Genomic DNA, 23,148 nt, shown 5'->3' on the forward strand with positions numbered 1-23,148 from the left:
AACTTCCCTATTTTCCATTACTTTTGTTTGTTTGTTTTGGAATTTCGCACAAAGCTACTCGAGGGCTTTCTGTGCTAGCCGTCCCTAATTTAGCAGTGTAAGACTAGAGGGAAGGCAGCTAGTCATCACCACCCACCGCCAACTCTTGGGCTACTCTTTTACCAACGAATAGTGGGATTGACCGTCACATTATAACGTCCTCACGGCTGGGAGGGCGAGCATGTTTAGCGCGACGCGGGCGCGAACCCGCGACCCTCGGATTACGAGTCGCACGCCTTACGCGTTCGGCCATGCCAGGCCTTTTTTCCATTACTAAAAATAACTTTAAAAAATAGTTAATTTGAAATTTAATATTTTTTTTAGTTATAATGTATGGAAATAGTGCAGAATAATTATTATATGTATAAATTAAACAATAAAGAAAAAATGAAAATAATATATAGCAAACATTGTTGTAAATACTTTGTTAAAATCCCATTTTACACCAAATATTCTATTTTTTCTAGCGAATATTAACGGATCACTTTTAATTAAACTACTGCTGAGAATTGTAATATCGTATGTATTGGTGCTTGGATTATTTTCCTATAATTATTAGGCGTATAACTGCATTCACTGAGAAAATCAGAATAAAAAAAATCAAATTTATCCTTGTGGTTCAGCCAAGCATTTGAGAAATCGATAGGTGGGAGTTTTCCCCTGCATTTTAGCTTGGAATGGCCCCCGTTTCCATGGTTACAGGTCCAGGGTCAATCTCCGAGGATCAATGACGATCCAGTAGTTAAATCCGCCATTACGTTTAGTTTTAGGTTGCAACTCATTGGAAGACATAATATTCTTGTATTTTAGCTAAGATAAAACTTCATGTTTAAAGAAGTCAGTGTTATTGGGAGTGTTCCACAAATCAAGGGCTAACTACCTCCATCTTTAAGCTAGAAGTTTGTACCACCTCTTAAAAGGTGTGATTCAACTACGGAAAGTACTTGTCTCTCTCTTTCTGGCGTAGGTCCAAATTAAAGTATAGAACATGATAGCAGCGTGACTTCAAGGTTTAACTTGGTCCTTTTTTTACATTTGTTTTTGTAACAACTGGAAGGACTTGATCGATATCGGTAGTGCAGTAAGTCCTCATTTCTTTGATACCTTATTAAAAATAAAGAAACGCCACTCTTTATTTTTTCAGCTTAACATATCTGTAGGCGTTCTAAAAAGAATGCTACTTTTAAAGAGGAACCTTATTAGTGTAAGCCAAAATAGTTTTGGACATTCTTTTACTGTTTACATAAAGTAACTTTGCTTTTACCTGGTATTTGTAAGCATTACTCTTATTGATGAATTCATAATTCATAAACGTATCCATAATTGTTTCATAAATAATTAAAACGTTTATATATATCATTAAAAAAATTCCGAAGCAGTTGGTCAATTTATTTTCCTCAACAGAATTGTTTAGTTTCTTATTGTGGTAACTCTGATGAACGTTTGAATGTTTTATTCTTTATCGCCCAGTGGCTCAGTAGTGATTCTGAGGGCATCCGATGCTGAAAAACAAGTTTCAATACTCGTGGTGAGGAGTGCGCAGATAGCTCATTGTGTATCTTTGCGGTTGACTACAATGAACAGATCTGTTTTATTTTTTGTAATATGACTCATCATCTTTATCGACATACCGAAAGTAAGTTTTAAAACAGGTGCGAAACCTTATAGAACTGTGGAACTTGCTTTGCATTTCAGGCAGTTTAATGTTTTTACACTTAAAAAGGTTTACGGAAACGTCATTCAGTAATGTGTTAGACGTGTTTGAAAAATGTCACTTTGTGAAGTTATGCTATTGAGACAAGTAGAAATTATATTACTGGACATTGCTGGCTTGAGGCAAATACAAGTTTTTTTTTTTGTTTCTAGTAGACATTGGTGCCTTGAGACAAGTACAAGATCTACTAGTGGACACTGCTGCTTTGATACAAGTACACCTTTTTTCTAGTGGACATTGGTGCCTTGAGACAAGTACAAAATCTACTAGTGGACACTGCTGCTTTGATACAAGTACACCTTTTTTCTAGTGGACATTGGTGCCTTGAGACAAGTACAAAATCTACTAGTGGACACTGCTGCTTTAAGACAACTACAAGATCTTATAGTCAAGGATAATATAACCGTGAGACACAGATATGTTGTTTTTATGGACAATACTCACAAGAGACAGGTAAAAGTAATTTTAGTGGACAGTAATGCTTTGAGACACGTATATGTTCTTGTAAAGGACAACATTCTCTTGAGACAGGTACCATAATATTTTGAGACATACATTTTCTTATAATTGACAACGCTTTCTTGTGACAAGTACTCGACGGCCAACTGCCTAGAGACATCTCAAGGGAACGACGTTTTAGTTATTAAATATTTGAAAATAGCACACAGATACAACTAGAACATCGTGACGTTATATTATCATTGTTCGGGAACTTTCCTCTGCAATGGTTTCTAATCGACGTATTAAACACACACACATACACGTATATATGAGATAAGTATTTTCTATGCGATATATGACAGACAAATTTAATAATAATTTCACAGTCAAGTGATATTAAAACAGATGTAGTTTTAATCAATGTGGTTTTATTACTGTATGTGTTGCAATATTTCAACGAGTGTTCTTTTAGAACGTACACCCAATCATAAATTACTTCGATATTATTGTAGCTCATGGTCTTGAACCGTTGTAACTATTTCCAAAAGATTTAGTTAATGATAAAAGAATGATGTAATTTTTATTGAGAAATAATTTCCCATTGTTTTGCCTCTTTAGATACTTGTGTTATTATGTATTATTACATTCTCAACCTTTTGTGTATATTGTTTAATTTTTGTGTTTTTGTTTTGCTGTATGATAAAATATCTGGGACCAAAGTCAAAAGATATGTTTGTAGTTTTAAAATGTGAGTTTATTCGAATGTTAATATTCGGTATTTAGATCTTAACAGAAATGGATTATTGAGATAACTATACTTCATCTTTTCAAGAGGGCGTTGTTCACGATCTATGGTGACTATAGGAGGATGATTGCCAAGGCCTTTCAGCCTTTTCTTCCACCACTACTTGTAACGGTTCTGGTTAAATACTATCACTCTGCAATGTAGTTTCCCCTGTAGGAGGCTTTTGGCAACATACTGAGTCATTTCCTCGTGGTATAGTGACGTTATCATGTTAATCTGATAGTATAAAGAGTTCACCTTGGCATTTTTCTCTACTCTTCGGTTAATTTACCATTATAGCAGTAATTTGAAACCACCACAACTGGCCTACCATTTGGATGTGTACTTAAGGATAAGGTTATGAACATGGTTCTTGTGGGTCTAAATCCGGGTGAATGATCTTGTTCACAGTTCTCAAGGGAGATTTGTATTTTTATGTACAACCGGCCACTACTTTTATAGATTAATTTAGATTGGATTTTAGGTATAACCGGCCGTTTTCTTTTATATTAATTCCCAACGTATTTTAGGTATAACTGGCTACTTTTTTTAGATTAATTCCGATAACAAGATGCTTAAGTTTGTGGTAATTAGAAGGCAAATCAATCTCACAGTAACTCGACTTTAGCAAAAAAGAAAGAAAGATAAACCAAAAAGAAAAGAAAAGGGGGATACGTGTATCACGTTTACAAAAGGATCGGCGTAGCTACATAAGGGTAGGTGTACCTATTTGTTTCAGTTCAACTGATGGCATAAGACACTTTGACTCAACTCGGAGTAAAACGAAATGATTTACTTGGGGCGTATGAGGAGAAACGTACAAGTGATAGGATTGGGAATGCAGAAGGACTACTGCAGGATCAAAGAAAGAAATTTAATTAAATAAAATGTGTTAAACTGCTTTATTAAGAAGTGAATGGAGTAAAGCATTACTTGGTCTCAGAATAAAAATAGTAAAAGAAATACCGATTGGTTTTGTTTTTCTCATACCTTATAACGAAGGTGGTGTGGATAAGCCAAAACTTTGTTCACAACGGACGTTCTTTCTATAGCAAACCAATAGGAAAATGAGCGTCGAAAGGCAGCAATGTCTCTTCTTTATATGACAATTGAACGTTATCCCTCAAATACAAGTAGGTCACGTTACAACTACCCCAACCAACAGTAACTTACTTAACCAGTCAAGCTACAGAATGCAACACCACAGGTTGAATTTAACACTTGAACTCATCCCGTTTTAGAATTTTCCAGAATAGAACACAAACACTTTGTAACTTCTGTAGACGGGAAATTTATAAGAAAGTAAGATAAGTAGTTTGTATGTAGTACAACACTACTTTAGCATACCACTGGTAGACCGTTGTGTGGTAATTACATCTTTCCTTGCTGGAATTACATCTCACTTGTCTTAACCGGTTCGACAATAAAGATGTCCTTTCTTTACTAATATTTCTTGCCTTGCAAACTTTTATAATTGCAAAACAAACACTTGATGGAATGGATGGTTCTGTTATGTATTCCTGTAAGAAGACGTCAATTTTAGACGCCATCTGCATTTAAAATGTATCACACTTTAGGTGAATTTCAACGAGAGGACATCTGTATAGTCACATACTAGAGGGAATGCCGAGTAAGTAACTGGTAAATTATGACCAAAGATGCTAAACATCCTTCAGTCGTTTAAGGTAAAATCGTAGTATTTGTCTTATGTAACATTTTATGTATTTCTAATTTTATACAAAATGAAAAAAATCATTGATACTATTTCCACATTTTTTGTTATAGTTAACGTCAAGAACTTGATGCAAAGCTGCACCTCGTGGATGAACGCTTCCTGGTTAAAGTTTGGTTCCGGATCCATTTATTACACTTGACTATGCTATGAGATGCGCTTTCATCGTGAAATTAAGATGAAACGTCGTAATATTTCCAGCCTGCCTACTCGAGGTACTGTATTGTTCTAATAATAAAAACATTAGGTAAGTCAATTGACGAAGCACCTCTGGTGCGTTGCATTCTGTACTACCTATGAGAGTAAACATTCAGTTTCTTTGTGTGCGTAAGCTTTAATATTAGTAGAATTTTGCATACGGCCGAGGATTAACTTAACTATAATATTTTGTAAGCGATTGTTTGTAGAAGAGATATTTTCCTAGAAGTAATAATTATGTTCAGAATTTAAGTCAGTTCGTGCTCCGATGAAACTTCAAACAGACTGAGAAACGCCTTGTATTCATAAAATACCTTTTAGTTGCCTATTCTTTACTCTTTGACGTCAAATATTGGAAGTTATTGTAAACTCTCATTATAATAAACTCAAGATATATTTAATTTCATCATATCGTTATGGAAAACCAGCATCTGGTCCAACAGGCCTTACATATAAGAAAGGGAATTAAACTGAAAAGTTGAACGCTAAAAACACTGAAAGAGCAGCACTATAAAAGACGTGTGCTCATGGTAAGAACTGCTGCTACCTCCTATATATTTTATCTTGAAATGCTTTTAGGAAATTTTTTGTAAACAATTGTATTGCTCTGTATTGGATATTAATGACAGTTACTTGATCTCCAGACGAGCTTTTACTCTTGATATTTTTACTTCATAATTGGTTTCAATGTTTCAACTTTCACGTCACTGAAGTAAAAGTATTCACATCGACCATACTGTATATAACTATTTACGTGACACTCATGAGATGTATATTAAACGAACTCTCGAGTTTCCCGCATATTTTACTGGTTAAGTTTAATTGTTTATTTCTGGAAGATATATCTATTCTTCCTAGACATTTCTCGGAGTGTCGTTGCAAGCCCATGCTTTTTTGCACATGACATGATTACGAACCAATTCTTACGAACACTTGGAATTCATAAAACATTTTATTCTTTGCATGACTCTTCTATGTTAAACATTGGTAATTAATGTAAACTGTCATGATAATTAACCCAAATGCATACATAACTGCATCATTACGTTATGGCAACCACTCTATCAGTTAAAGTACGTTTAGAGTTATTTTTTAGCCACAGGCTATTAAAAAGCATATCCTGGTTATCCACTATTGTCTACTTCTTTACAGTTTAGTTTTCTTTAGTATGGTGAAGATTAGAGTTGTTTCCTCGTGAAAATGACTAATCTTTCATAAAATGCAGTTTTTGAAGACTGAACAGCAAACTTCAGGATTTATGCTGTTAAAATTCAGAGTTTAATTCCTGCGGTGGACAAACTTTTTTGTTAGCCCTGATCATTTAGATCAAATTGTTGAAATTAATTATAAGCTTTTAAATAAGTATTGAGCTTGAAATGTACATATTTTGGATGTCATTATTTTTTATTGTAGTTATAAAAGTGCCAACAGGTGTCGCATGGCTTAAGTAATTTAAGTTAAAGGTAATTTAACTCTGAGAGTGTAATAAATCAACTAATTCTTTTTTACACGACAGAATATTTCAATTTTAAAGTCAGAAAAAAACATCAATAAAGAGATAGTTATACTTCAGTCTTTGAACTGAAGTATTTTGGGGACGACCTCACTAATTTGATGAAAAGTAAAAACTTTTAGTTAACTGGAGAGACACATCTGACTAAAGGGTCAGGTGCTTGTTATAAGTTCAACGCGTGAACATAAATTCTTGTTGTTGTTTGACTTCTCACAGGAAATTATCTTATAGTAATCATGAATTTTATTCTAATTATGTTTACTTTTAGTCTGTTTTCAACTTAGTTTTCAGCCAGGATATCGTTTTACTTGTTAATTCTTGTGCCAGTCTCAGGGAATAAACCCAGAATTTTAACGTTTTATCTCGCAAGGTTATCATTAAGCGATTGGGGAATACATTATTAGTTTGATGTTAAGTAAAAAGCTACACGATGAATTATCCGTGCCTTAACCACCTCAGGTATCGAAACCCGATTGTTAGCGTTATAAGGCGAAACTTAACGCTGAATCACTCGAGGGAAAACTTTTAGAATCGTACTTGTTGAGTTGATCTAATGTATTAACTTAACCTACGAAGTCTGAGTGCTGAGACAGTAACAAACCTGTTTGTTTGTTTTTTTAATTCTGCGCAAAGCTACACGTGGGTTATCTGCGCTAGCCGTCCATAATTTATCAGTGTAAGATTAGAGGGAAGGCAGCTAGTCATCACTATCCACCGTCAACCTCAGGGAATACTATTTTACCAACGAATAGTGAGATGAACCACACATTATAACGTCCTCATGGGTGAAAGGGCGAGCGTCTTTGGTGTGACGGGGATTCGAATATGCGACTCTCAGATTACGAATCGATCGCCTCGACCACCGGGCCATACATGCCAGTAACTAACTAGCCACATACAAACTGGGTCGAGGGCAGCCAAATTTTGAGCGTGTCTGATTGTGGAGTTAAGGTTTTGAGGAGTGTATCTCGTTACCGCTGAAAAAAATCGCGCTCTGCACTTTGGAGCCGTGGATGCGTTATAAGAATTACTGTCAAATCCTACTATTCGATGTGACAAGAGAAACGCAAGAGTTGGCGGTGGTTGGTATTTCCTAGCTGTCTTTCCTTTAGTCTATCACTTCACAAATATCCCTCGTGTACCTTTGCGCGAGATCCAATAAACAAACTACAAACTTTCTTTACATTTGTCACAAACACTGTGTGACATGTGATTAGGCAAGTGTTATCCTTGTTTTCGAAAAATAGTCTTCAATTAACCCTGATTTTAAATCATCAAAACACTTGAAGAAAGACACTTACTGATTAAAAGTTTCACACCTAATCACAATTAACAACGAAGAACCGTTCGTGTTTTGAAATTACGCACTATAGGTTTTAAAGACTGTCGCTAAAAATTCTCGACAACAATCATAGTGACATGCTACTGTATAAAAAATTAAGAAAGTATCTGATGTATTTAGTTGTATTTAGAAATTACTACAGATATGATGTAGGTGAGTGTAAGTGGAAAAGGGGGTTAGTGGATAAACAGCTGAGGGTGGCAAACACTCATGTGAGATGCATACTTTAGATATAGAACAAAATTTCAATTATCAACCCCAAAATTAAAAACGAAGAACCAGTACTAACGTTTTTTGTTTGTTTATATTGTTTATGCAACAGAACAGAATGTAAGTTGTTTTACAATCAGATACAAAGAGTGGAGGAAGGGTGAATTTTGTATTGGGGCTGCAGTGCCCAGTTGTTAGTATAAGAACTACGTTTGAAAGAATGTATAGCAAACTGATAATGTTTGTCGGATGGAAAAATTGATAAGACTGGTTATAGCGATAATAGTACCTAATAACTAATGTAATTATAAAACCCAATAATTTAAAAAACTAAAAACAAGAAGATAAAATAATTAAAATATTTAAAAATAAACGAATAATTACAAAACAAGATTAATTGACTTAATACTACTGAAATACTCGGCCTGAGGTAAGACTAATAATAATTTTAATGCGTGGACTCTTAAAGTGCTTAGGATACAAAGAGCACAACTAAGTAGTCCATTCGACTTGAATTTCCACCACCTTCGTTACCATTAATAAGAAATTACACCTTTTCACATCCAGTTTCCACATTTTATAATATCTAAGAAATCGAAAACAAAACACTGATTTCCAAGCGCAATTCTAAATCATAAAACGTTTTCTCCGGTAACAGATAAGAGATTAAAATAAATGGGGAAAATAAGACTTATTTATTAAGTACTTTGTTGTATCTAGATTTTGTGTCAGAAGTGTTTGTTTTGAATTTTAGCGCAAAGCTACACGAGGGCTATCTGCGCTAGCCGTTCATAATTTAGCAGTGTAAGACTAGAGTGAGAACGTTTTAATGTGACAATCATTCCTACTGTTCGTTAAATAAAGAGTAGCCTAAGAGGTAGCGGTGATGACTAGCTGCCTTCCCTCCAGTCTTACAATGCTAAAAGGGTGAGCATGTTGGTGTGACGGAGGATCGAACCCGCGACCCTCAGATTACGACTCGAGCGCCCTAACCACTTGGCCATCCTGATGAAATGAGGGTAGCATGTAATATTTTAAAGAAATCTTTGATTACTTAAACTAATTACGGTTGGTAAAGAGTTTAGAAAGAACTTAATGTAGAACGTAATTAAGATTCTTAAACCTTTTTTTCTAAAAATATGGAAGCAAGCCTTCAAATTATCTCCAAAGTTGAGCATGGCATACGTGAGTGCTGTATGTACAGAATACAAGATCTCATACGTGGGTGCTGTATGTACAGAATACAAAATCTCATACGTGGGTGCTGTATGTACAGAATACAAGATCTTATACGTAGGTGCTGTATGTACAGAATACGAGATCTCCTACGTGGGTGTTATCTCTATAGAATACAAGAACACATGGTATGCGTATGTATTATTTCTAAAAAATGGTTCGTTTGCTTGTTTGGTATTAAGAACAAAGCTGCATAATGGGCTATCTGTGTTCTGCCTACCACGTGTATCAAAACCCGGTTTCTAACGATGTGAGTCAGTAAACATACCGCTGTGCCACTAGAGGGCACAAGAAAATGGAATTCAAGACATGCGTGTATGTTATCTTTATTGGACGTAACTCATGACGTGCGTGTATGTAATCTGTATGGTCTTACTAGATACATGGGTCTCTATAGATATGAACACTTGGTCGGTAACTTTCGAAGAATAAGGTAAGGTATGTACTGATCCGTTATCAACTTTGAAATAAGTCAGCTCATTGTGGCGATACGTTTTGCTCTTCAATGGTGTCATTTGAATGATGTCACCTTCTCTTTAAGATAAAGAAAGGGTTATTAAAAACAGTTATGCTCGTTTCTGTAGTGAAACGAATCTTTGTGATGAGAAACCTATAAATGTAGCAAATGCTATAGTAAGACGACTGGGAGAACAAAGCCAGAACCATTCGAGTAAAGACATGCTATTTTTGTAATAGAATATTATTTAGTCTGTTCACATATAATATAAATTACCAGTTATCACAAAAAAAACAACATACAAACACAACTCCCTTGAGGTTTTTATCACACGTTCATGTTACTATATTTGCCAACAGAGATCGACGTACTGATTAAAAATATAATGAATACAAGAAATTATAAAGGAAAAATAATTTCGATTTGAGTCTTGCGAATAACAGCAATGTTATTTCAGGAAAATAAACATTTATGAAGTTTGATAACTTCATTATACTGAACCACTAACCACATACAGGATCGCAACTTATTTTAAAGTGAACTGTACGTAAATATCATTAGTACTTCTTGTTGGTGTCTCTTCCTGAAACACCTCGTTAAGAGCACAAAAGAATTTTGCTCTTACTTGTAGAGAAGGGAATACAGTAGACCTTGGGAATTACATTTGTAAAAAATAAACACATTACGTATGCGACAGGTTAACTGACTGAGGTACTTAGTGATTTGTAATTCTATACTCAAGGCAAACATGACTGTGAAAAGGCCTGGAACAGCTGTTAATGGAAGTCAAAATACTGTAGAGGAGAAAGCTTAGGAGCTACACTTGCAGCTCCAGTTTAATTACGGAATAATGAAAGTCATCAGTAAATGTTTCCAAACTCTGATTAGTTTCCTGGGCACCTTGAGGTCACGATGTCCATTTTGCCAAATCATGAAGTCTGATAACTATAAGAAGACAAGGCGTAACCAGGCTTCATTTTCTACCCACTTTCATCAAGATTTATGATTTTTTGTTAAAACCTGTCCAGAACAGACAAGGTTGTTTTCAGTTCTTTTAAAGATATACCTATTATATTACCAGAGAAATGGTTCATTAACGGTGAGAATTTATATAAAAAAAGGATACTTCATTAATCTAATGTTGGCAAGGCTATAGTAACAGCACTCTAAATCCAAAGTGTGGATTACTTCCTTTTAGTTAAAACAATCTGTTTTAATTCTTTCCTTATTTAGTCATGTTTTCTAAATATTTAAAACTTGATGCAGTTGGAGACATGCATTTTAAATAAGTAGTACAGCGAAACAGTTCGTATTTGAATTTCGTTAATGGATTATGCATTTAAATGTTATAAATATTATAGTACAGTGAAAGTAAAACCTGTGTGAGAATGGATCGATCGAGTTGTGTTACTGCAGAAGTTAATAGATTTTTGTGTTAAAATTAGATCAATTTTAAACTGAAACTTTGCTACCACATTTAGTTAATTTGAAGCAAAGTTGCTTGAGACCTTTTATCTTCTCAGCCTATTTTAAGGGCGAATTGTTGATAACGTATTAAAACTTCTCATTTCTTATTCTTTTAAGTTCAAGATTACAGGGGAAGTTTAAAAATCACCATACGTGATTTTTAAAACACATTTCTTTTAACATTTCAATGCTCATCAGTAGTTTAAAATAACGTCACAGATGAACTTTTTAAAGTTACTAAGTGGCAAGAGAGATTTAGATATCTTTTATATTCTGTAAAGGCACAAGACGTAGACCTGACTTGGCGTGTTTATTAATTAACTGTGGTGTGCAGCGTTAAAAACTCAAACAATGCAGTATTTATATGGACTTTTAACCTACGAAATCTTAACCAATGTACTATAGATGTTAACATGCAGGTGGCTTTCTGTTAACTACAGTGCTCGTAACACGGCAGCTTAGAAAAAGTAAAAGTCAGTGTTACGGAGCCATTATTGTGTAGAGAGAACTCGTGGCCAACTTTAATTAAGTGACAGTAAGTAGATGCATTTATTATTTATGGCAATTTTGGTTACATAATGTGAACATATGATGACAAGGACTGATCTAGAAGTGGTCTGAGCACCTTAAGTTCCAGAAGATTTTAAACAATAAAAACGTCTTGTAATGCAGACAATGATTACGGCCACAAGTGGTTAGAAATAAATTGGTGATTTCGTCCGGATATGGTGATAAATCAGTTCAGTTAGTTTGTTTTCCTGCAGTATTTTGTACAAAGCACTAACTAGACTAGTTAGAAATTAGGGTTGTTGTCAAGGGAGGAAAATAAATTGAGTCTCATAACTTATATTACTTTAGTAAACAGTTTGATGTAAATGACTGCCATAATATTCATGGGGTCGAGCGTGGGCGAGTGGTTAGCGTGCTCGAACTGTGAAACCTAGGGTTCACGGCTTGCGTCCCTTTGCCGCACAAAAGCTCTTCGCACTAGGGGGTCATGGGTGCATTACAAAAGTGACAGCCAAACCTCACTATTCAATTGCAACCACATACAACTAACTCTCTTGATCCGGGATTGTTCCGAAACGGTTGTATATATTTAGTAGTTTTATGCGGTTTGTTAAAACTTAATTAGTCACATCAGTTAAATCTGATCTCAAACCTACATATTTCTTCTGAATAAATAATCCAGCTCAGTTTTATAAAACAAGTAATATCTCAAAAGTAAATTCTTAATTTTGTTTTATGGAAACAACTGTATAAGAACTACTTTATATACGCGTAATGTTACAATGATTGGTGCATTTTTTCCTTTTAAATCATTACAGTACGCATACCCAATATGTGCAAGTTCAAGTTTACAACCGTGTTGAAGTATGTATGACTTGGTAATTTTCAAATAACCTTTCACATCTTTTAAGATTTTCTGTCGAGTCATCCTAAATTATTCCGTTTTTTTGCACACTAAATGTCTATCATTACCTATTTTACAAATCATGCTTGTTCGAGAACTCTCTTAAAACATCAATAAAATACGAAAAGAAAATTTTTCTTACTTTCTCAAAAATCTGTGTACACAAATATATGTTATTAGTTGGCGGTAAACGTATCACAGAGTATATACATATGAAGAACAATAGAATACACTGCGTAAAACTGGCGAGACCAATAATACAACACACAAGGAAACTTTATCGGAAATCATACACAATTTCGTTTTTTATTCCTCTCGCATGTAATGGTTATTGTGATGTTTACAAAGGAAATATTCTTGGCTAGTCCCAAAGAGATACAAGACTGAATGGACTTGCACATTTACACCAAGTCTGACTTCTTTATAAAAACACATTTGTCTTACAGGATACACCTTTACGCAGAAGAGTATTCCTGTATTGCACAGTGCAATCTCGATTAGTAGTAAATATAAATACTGTATGATATTATACATTATATCCTTGTGTGGTATCGTGTATCGTGTTGTACATTTGATACAGGTTAAAATAATGTTTACTGTATTTATTTTACTAATAACATTACGCTTTTTTAAGTAATATATTTAACCTTTACAGATGCTTATGTAATTCATAAATACGATATATAACTTTTTTTGAATTCTAGTAACGGAAGTATTTGTGAGTTGTATTGCAACCTGATTAAAAACAAACAAGCATTTTCTTCTTTAGTTTCACGTCACCTTGATCTTGAAATTTTGAAGACTTATTTGCACGTTTACTGAATTCCGCGCAAAACAACACGAGGACTGTCTGCACTAGGCTTGAAGTTATCGACTGAAGATAAGGCAATTAACACTACCTTCCGCTAATTCTAGGGCTGCTCTTTTACCGACGAATAGTGGAATTTACTGTCACAGCTGAAGCGGGCGAATAAGTTCTTTGACGGGATTTGAACTCGCGACCCACACATTGCTAGTCGAGTGTCTTAATCACCAGAACATTCCAGGCCAATCCTGAGGATAAGCTGGGATATTTCTAATTAAGAGGCATAGTAGTGAATAGATAGACCATTTTCACGCATAATATAATGTCCTATAATTTGATCAATGATTATTTGATTGTTAGTTTTTGAGTTTCACTCAAAGCTACACGAGGGCTATTTGCGCTTGCCGTCCCTAATTTGCAGTTTAAGACTAGAGGGAAGGCAGCTAGTCATCACCACCCATCGCCAACCCTTGAGTTACTCTTTTACCAACTTATAGTAGGATTTACCGTCACATTATAAAGCCACCACGGCTGAAAGAGCGAGAATGTTTGGTGTGACGGCGGTTTGATCGATGAAATTGTGGCTTACTTATTTCGAATACTTATGCAAAGCTACACAAAGGATACCTGCTCTTGCTGTTCCTTATTTTGAACTAATAGACTAGAGAAAGAGCAACTTGTATCCACCATCAGCCCTTGGACTATTCTTTATCTTATCCATTTGGGATATGCCGGCTACCTTTATAATGCACTCCCCCCCCAAAGTGTGGAACGTAATTTTCCAGTAACGGGACGCGAACCACGAACAAAACAGATTCACAGTTCGGTGTGCTATATTGCATCCGTTTCAGGTAGGTGAAAGGTTAAGTGAGAAGAAGTAGAAATGTTTAAAGACTGACTAAGATGATTAACATGAAAGACTGTATTAGCACATTAGCACACATTAAGACAGTTTACAGTCTCTCACCATATCACACATACAAAAATTCTAGCGATTCTGATAAGGAATACATGCAAAATTGTGTTCCTGTTAAATACGTGTCTGTATGTTTTTATCGCTTTTTTAAAAAATGTGGTTGGCCAACTTTTTTATAATGTTAACTCTGACAAATCCATTAATAAGTATTATTAACTTATAACGTATAGTAAAATTAATTCTACATACAACACGGTTCGACTCACTCTGATAGAACTGAGAATAAAGCATGAGAGTAAATCCGGGTCCAGAGCCATTTAGAATTTCTTTTCATTACCAAAGTAACGAAATAGGATCATCTCTTATAGTTTGCCAATCGTAAAGAGACTAAGTTTGTGTCTATTTTATTTTTCTACGTGTAATGTGACTGTTGAATTGATAGCTCGTCAAGAGTAGTTTAATGGTCATCAAAATCAATGAATCATGAAAAACATAGACAGAATCAAGATTAGCTTATTCTTAAGTTAGAAGACGTAAGGTCATGTTTGTGGAACGAGATGCTGTTATAATTGAAAAACAATAGATAAAGATGCAAAATATTGATAAACTATACTGATATTTAAATGTATAGCTATTAAAATTTATATAAGTGAAAAACATTGTAAAAATCCTGCCGTACCTTATGAATGTGATCTTCAGTTGAAGTTACTGATTTTCAAAGTAAATTTAGAGGATCCATTATTGTACAAAAATAGATTTTGTTAATACCTCAAATATCCAACTACTTCTTAAAACGGCTCAGGATGGCCAGGTAGTTAAGGCACTGGATTCGTAATCTGAGGGTCAAGGGTTCAAATCTTCGTCGCACCAAACATGCTCGCCCTTTCAGCCGTGGGTCGTTGTAATGTTACGACCAATCCCACTATTCATTGATGAAAGAGTAGTCCAAGAGTTGAGGGTTGGTGGTGATGACTAGCTGCTTTTCCTCTAGTCTTATACTGCTAAATTAGAGTCGGCTAGCGCAGATAGCCCTCGTGAAACGAGGATGAAAATATGGTTTCAGTGGCTGTAGATAACGCTAAACATGCATCTGTTATAGCAATAGCTGAAAGTAAAGTTGCATATTCCACGTTGATAGTAATATGATTCATAGTTATGTTTACCACAGCAGGTATAAGGGAGATAAACATGCTTTATTTGGAATAGCTCTCTACGGACTGATACCTGAAGCGAGCATTGTCCAAGTTTCTACTAAGTTCCATTTCGATCGAATGCTTGGTCTCCCGAAACCTTCATGTGTGGATATTTCGAGGTTAGTGGAAGCTGTGCAACATTATAGGAGGAAAATATACTGCTTCATTCACAACGGGGTTAGCTACCTTATTGGTCTAAATCGATGTAGTTTTACATTTAGAAAAGGCTGTAGAACAGTGTACGATTTGTATTTTTAGCCTGCTCGAACTAGTCACATCACACACTCTTGAATACCTATCAGAACCTGTCACAAATAAATATGACAGGAAGAATCAAACTTTAACTTTTACATGTGGTATCAAAAATGTATAGATCATCGTCTATGATACATCATCAGTTAATTACTAATGTATGGTTGTTCTGATTATGATGCATGTTGTTTATACTACACAGACTTTCACTGTCACCAGAATACATTCCTGCCCCTTCCAACGCTACACGAGCCACATGTGTTTGATGCAATTGAGAGGGAATTAGATTCTCGTGATGGGAGTGATACGCCTGACACAAATGACTGGTTGATAGGTCTGTCGATTAATTTGAACATGGTCAAGTTACGGAAAGCTAGGCAAAAGTACATACAGCACATACGGAGAACCACATTAATGTTTATTTGCTGTCAAGCGCAAAGCTACACACATGACTATGTAGCTGTGCTCAGCACAATTATCGAAACCCAGTTTTTAGAGTTATAAGCTCTCGGACTTATCACTGAGTTACTTGGAAGCCGTCTTAATGAAATATGAAATAGACATCTCTCGATATTATGAAATTTGTTAATACATAAATATATGTATGTGAATGTACACTTCTTTCTCAAATTATTTGAGAAGTAATTAACAAAATATGTATATATCATGATTAATGCGTTAATGGTCATAAATGTGATTAATTGTATTAATAGTCGCTATCTTGACTTTTATGACTGATAAAGATATAACGTGTTATAAATTAACAACCATTCTACCTGTGTAAATGTTCGTCCTTATTGGATAATGTAAGGTTCTTAACCACACTCATGTTTTCAGGATTCTATTCGAAGAGGAAAAGATTGCGTGCATATATATACATACGTAGGAGGATTAAATGAATACTTTTTTATTACCTGAAAAATCAAAGATATATATGTAGGTTATATATATACCAGGACTTACCCCACCCTTTGTTGTTTCCCACGAAGCAAAGGAACACATGTAGGTCATACATATACCAGAGATGATTGCATCTTTTGTAATATATGTATTATTCTGCAATGCACAGTGTAGCTTACAGGTCACAGTTTGATTGTTGGTGGGTTGATCTGTGAGATGTCAAGAAGTCCATTAATTTGCATAACAATAATAGTACAATATAATTTAATTCAAGCAAAATTCGTTTGGAACATCGAAGCAGTAAACTAAAATATTCTAGTGAAATGGGTGTCTCTGTCTCTTCCCCTCTTCTCCAGGGGGGGGATCCTTCAGTCACGTTCATTGGCACCTAGAATATCCCTCAGGGTACTTTTTCCAACCATACATAACCCACGCCGTAAGACTATATAATTTGGTAACAATAAATTTAGCAGTGCAAGGTTTTGTAGGAAGAACACGGGAACAACAACTGATCAGACCAGACAAGAGATTAGTTTTTAATTTCTCCATTATTACGTTCGGAGGAAAGCTCATGTCGTATCCAGTTATTGCTGCAAAGTAGGCTATTTATTGTATGAAAAAACATCAAGTATATTTTATACCATACACAAGACACAAACTGATTCCGTTGTGCTTTTTTAAATTTCTGTCTTGAAACTTTCATTCAATATTAAGAAGTGAGTGTAGACATGGCCCATTTTAACTTTTCAATTTTTATAGCTAGTGTATCTTGTATTTTTCTTTGTAATTGTGAAACTATTTCACTCCCTTTGGGAAATTCTGCATTAGAGAAGATTAAACAAGCTATTCAGTTTTGACTGCTAAATGAACCGCTTTTCTTTCTTAGAGATTACAATAAAGTGACACCTGGTGACAGTACAAGTTCGAAAGCAATCAGGAACAAAGAATGTCCTATGAAATAGTTCATATACCTGTGAGGCATCTTGAACGGCTAAGGCTGTGAAGGCTAAGGCATTTTGAACGGACAATTTTTTAAACCAACCGTTAAATTTATCTTCGCATTGTTAAATGAAGTTTCTATTAAACTTTAATGTTAGGATAAATTCGCATTTCAACTTCTATCCTGCGAAAATCATAACGTTCACGGCGAAAGACAATTAAATGAACGAATATAAGTACATTATCACGCTGTTTTTCGGGATAAGTAGTTTAATATGTGATTTGCCTCGAGAACATATTTAGAGGGACGAGGATTCGAACTTGCGATCCTCAGATTGCTAGTTTGGTGCCCTGACCATCAGGTCATGCCGAGCCTCGATCTTAAATAGAATATTTTGTATTCACATAATTTATTCTGGTAAAACCGTGAAAACATTCGCATCAAATGAAGTGGAATGAAAAGCGTGGTTGTATTCCAAACAATGATTCGTTTATTATAGTATATATATATATAAACACACACACATACATGCCAGTTTCTTCGAGGTTTTTAAGTGAAATTTTCCATAATTTTGGTATCCGAAGTTTCATGATTTTTACCTTAGACCCCAACAATACTTGAATGAGGATTATTTCGAAAGTACCTACACTTGCGATGCACTTACAAGAACCTCTATGTGGTAATTGTTTTTGTCTGTACCTCAGCTTACAATCTCTTGCTTATACCTTTAAGACAACATGAAAGGTTTGTTTCGTTTTCGTACCCTAAGACCACTACCAAAACACTAACAAACACGTGCTATGATTCCCTTTTAGGCCGCTAGATGGAACGAAAGGCGTTAAAAATATCATCATGATTGGCAAAGATTGTAATAAATATCGTGTTTTAAGTATCTGGGTGAAAAATAAAAAAATAAAATGCACTTTATGTAAGCTCATAATTACCCGAATTGTGATAACAATTTCGCTTTCTGTTTCTCTAAGGATTTTTTTTAAATGCTTTGGAAATTATAGCCGTTTGAATTATCGATGAAATAAAATTTTTAAAAAATATTTTTCTCTTTGTGACCATAATTATCTGAATAAAAATGATATTTATATCTTTATGGTTTCATTAGTATTCACATTTACGTCCTCACTTTTCTGAGAAACGATTTAATAAGCAGATAAAACTTTGAGTTCTTCATCATTATGTTCGAACACAAAGAATGTCTTTTTAAAAATCATCAGCAGACGCACAGACACGTTTCAAGAGATATCATCGCGAACACATCTGAGGCTTTGAAATCTCATTAACCGAGGTTAGAAAAACATGTTATCTTACTGTCTGAGAAAAGGTTCAATCTCCCAGTTAGTTACTGTTAATTGGCGAGTCTAATCGAACCTCTTGTTGATATTTCTTACATGTAAATTACCCTTATTTCTTTGTTTAGTTTTGATACTTTATTTGCTGGCTGTAATCTTACCTTAGGAAGATTTATTTTTCTGCTTGTTCCTTTTGCTTTCACGAGATTATTTGGGCTTAAAATCTGTTTTGAGATAAACTTTGGTTTCCTTGCTTCTTTAATTTTGAGAAAAAAGTTTCAAGGTTCAGGTCTTTCTTTAAGCAAATCGAGTTTTCAGTTGTTCTTCCTTGAGTTCTGAGACAATTAAAGTTTTTATATAGTTTTTATTGAAGACATTCAGACTTCTCTTGCTTCTTCGTTATAAGAGCTCTAAGATTTTTGTTGTTTTTTTTTCAGAAGGGTGGACTTCTGTTTTTTAGTTTTAATATGATGTTTCAGTCTCCATGCTAATTTATTCTAGAAAAAATCGCAAACTTTTACTTCTAGTTATTTTATAGACAATTTGTTTTGTATTTCTTTAATGTATGAAAGTAATTTCATTAGTTATTCACGTAAGGGTGCTATTTAATAGCTCAGTTATATTAATTATTCACACAAGACTACTATTCGCTAGACCATTTAAATTAAGTATTTACACGAAGGTTTCCCTTTCTTCTGCAGTTGTAATAATTATTCACACGACGGTGTAATATTACCAGACCACGCCACGACCTTACGCATTTATTGGTAACCTTTATCACGAGTTAGAGCCGGGCATGGCCAGGTGGATCAGGCACTCGACTCGTAATCCGAGAGTCACGGGTTCGAATTCCCATCACACCAAACATGCTCGTCCTTTAAGCCGTGGGGGTGTTATAATGTTACGGTCAATCCCACTATTCGTTGGTAAAAGAGTAGCCCAAGATTTGCTACGGTGGGTGGTGATAACTAGCTACCTTGCATCTAATCTTACACTGCTAAATTAGGGACAGCTAGCGCAGATAGCCCTCGTTTAACTTTCCGCAAAATTCAAAACAAACCAAACCAATCACGAGTTACAAGTTTATCAATTTGAATCTTATTTCAAAGATGTTTACAAAATAATGCAACTACAGACCATGGGAATAAGTATATAAAACATCTTAAGCATTACAGTTGAATAATTACGGAACAAATAAATATATGTGGTATTAAACGTTACTGCACGTTTGATAATGCGCCCGGACCATTCACTCAGGTGCCATGAGTACGGCTGTGTATTATACAATTTTCGGAAAAGGGGTGATTTTTTGTGGGTTAAACTCAGGTGTAAAACGCCGTAGAAATCTATAAAAATAGAGGTTGCAATATATTGCCTTTAAATGAAAGAGTTGCACTGCTATTTGAGCACAGGAATAGCCTTAGATACATTGTGATGAACACACAATGGTATTTAAAACTAAGAGACTTACTAAGTTAAGTTTTAAAATGCGTCTATTGTAATGTAGGTGTTGTAAAAGAAGCTTGTGTAATTTAAAATTATTTTTGTTTGTACACTAGATATATCATAAATAAGTATTTTATCAATGTAATTCACAGTAGTCTGTTTATTATTTCAATGCTATTAAATATGACATTTTCAATGTTAGAAGAAATGTTTCAGATGTCAAATTATATTTGAATCGCCATAACTAAACTTGAAGTAAATACCCGTAAAGTATCAATACGTAGATGTAGTGATTTATACCCTCTAAGTCCTAGATTAGGTATATTAAACGCAGTCAGTCTTGCAATAGGGCGGGGGACGTTCAAAGTAAATAGCTCCTTACATAAGGGCACTTTTATAAATGTTGAACAACTAGACGTCCCACACAAATATGTAGAATGAATGGCAATGGACAACTTTAGTAGCCAATGTAGATACTGATATGTTGATTTCCATCATACGTCCGGGAAATGGATTATTTTTAGCTGAAATTGATGATAATTCTGGGACGAATAATTTTAGGAATTGCATTAAGTATCATATCTGTTTTCAAACTAGTAACACAATCATTTGTGCTGTTGTGTAATACAATAGTAATCCTTTATCTGAATATAAACACTATACATACATATATATATATTATACAAGCAGAAAGTTATCTGATTGCATAGTTGTACATTACAAAGCCAATGTATTTTGTGTTTCAAGGGATAAAACATTTTATCTTTACAGTTATGGCGACCTCTAGTGAAGTTTAACTGGAAAATCATTTGACTTACCAGAATAACACGTGAATAACATTTTGCAGGTATTGTGATAAAGTATTTTCTGAAATAACGGCAAGCATCCGATTATGTTAAACTACAGGTTAGTTAAAACACGATTGCTAAATACAATATAAATGATATACGTCTCCAAAGCCATTTATAACTTTATGTTTTAGGACGATGAAAACGTTTAACGAATTTGTTTCATTGAATCTTTAATGCTATCACAAACAATCTGATAAAACAACAAGCGTTGTCAAAAAGTACCGTAGCTAGACGTGAAGAAAATTAAACTAATAGCGCTATAAAATAGAAGCGACATACATATAGGATTGACGTGTCATGAATAAATAAAAGAGCTAAATGAGAATAAGAGACTGCCATATATAAGTATCTGAGTAATAGATGGCTTCGTAAACATCTACTTGATGTTGAATTGACATCCTAGTGTCTTCGGTTTACGAATCAAACCGCTACGTGCGGATATGGAAATATTGTAGCCTCGGAACATGCGGATAGAAAACGATCGTTTCTCTTCTTGGTACATCGAGCGTGGCCTTATGGTTAACGTATTGGGCTGTGAATCCCAGAGTCTTTGGTTTGCGTCCCATTTCTGCAAAATTCCACTTTGGGTCTATGGATTCATTCTCTGGACCAAGGTCAAATCTATTCGATTTGGTGGTGGTGGTGATTTTCTCCTTAGTATGTTATTTCAAAAATAGAAACAGCTAGAACTTTGCGCGAATAACGAAAACAAACTCTTACTGCGATTGCGTAAGCCTTAAATGAACTTATCCTAAAACAGAAGTTATAGATCTTGGCTTTAAAGAGGAAAGGGAGTACATAAATATTACTGTTTTATTCGTGCTTCAGCTCAATGGAAACCTTTAAAAAGGTACAAGTACTAGTCATAGATCTAACACGTTGTTTATATTTCAACAATAAATGTCCATAAGTATAAAATCTACTGTTAGTTACCGAACTCTTTAACCAACAGCTGAGCTCAACTGCCACCCCTTTAGGAATCTCAGACAAGAGAAGACGAAACAGTACTAAAAAGAAGCTTCCTTAAATTTTACTCATGGTAACTACATGTTGTTTTCCTCTCCATTTTGTATCACAATTATAAGTCCTGTACGAAAATATGAGACCAGAAAACCGTAAAACTTTAAATTGTTTGTTCCTGTTTGATTATGTCGTTGAAAACTAAAATCTGGTTGAGTCTTTTTTCTTTATCGCTATATTATTTAGTTCCTAAAAATGGTTATAAACCCACTTGTTGATGTATACTGTTATATGAACTTTCAAGAAATCCAGTACGTTTTTACCCCTTTTATTCAATATTATACGTCTTACGCATCGATGGATTTCCGAGAGCACGTTCTTTGCATCTTTATTGTATTATTTCTTTGTTACTACATCATTATAGAGGGAAGCCATTTGAGGAATAAAAAAAAAAAAACCCACTGTGAATAATTGGAATTCGTAAGAGAAAGATCAATATGTATGCACAGAAATTAGGCCTCGCTGTTGACAATATTTTGAACACTTCAGTTTCCGGTAGCACAAGAAAAAAAAAACAACCAACAAAATAAGAAAAACAGGCGGATTGGACCGTGAAACTTGTCATTACCCGCGTATCGGTCACAGATGAAGTTATTTTAAGTAGTCTTACCCCAAGACGGATGTTTGTACTCTTTGAGAGTAATTCGGTAGTCGGAATAGAAAAGATTATAGACAAGCTTAATAAGAATGTGTGTGCATGTAAGAAGTCGACCACGTGTTCTAAGAGTTTTAAATGTCTTAGCTTTATTTTAAGGGTCATGTTTTTACAGTTTTAACTGAGTTTTTCAGGTCTTAAATAAATCGCATTTTTATGGGATTTTATTTTATTTAGAAAAAAATCAATGGTTAACAAAGCTCTTATGCTATTATAATTATTCCACATCTTGTCCACAATGACCATTTACTTTTACATTTCAACAATCTTCAAAATTTTCAATGTAGAATGAAGTCTGTTTTTCATATTGGACTTATAT

The 23,148-nt window shown here is 34.6% G+C and overlaps 1 long non-coding RNA gene across 1 annotated transcript in view; it reads left to right on the top strand.

Annotated features, from left to right (window-relative positions):
- Positions 1 to 783: 783 nt before the first annotated feature.
- Positions 784 to 23,148, top strand: part of LOC143232355 (uncharacterized) — a 28,235-nt gene continuing 5,870 nt past the window's right edge. The window contains exons 1-3 of the long non-coding RNA XR_013017503.1: positions 784 to 1,120; positions 1,906 to 2,158; positions 4,764 to 4,925. This is a non-coding gene — a long non-coding RNA (uncharacterized LOC143232355). The remainder of the gene's footprint in view (positions 1,121 to 1,905; positions 2,159 to 4,763; positions 4,926 to 23,148) is intronic.

The sequence above is a fragment of the Tachypleus tridentatus genome, chromosome 11 (genome assembly GCF_004210375.1).
Source record: "Tachypleus tridentatus isolate NWPU-2018 chromosome 11, ASM421037v1, whole genome shotgun sequence".
Taxonomy (NCBI): domain Eukaryota; kingdom Metazoa; phylum Arthropoda; class Merostomata; order Xiphosura; family Limulidae; genus Tachypleus; species Tachypleus tridentatus.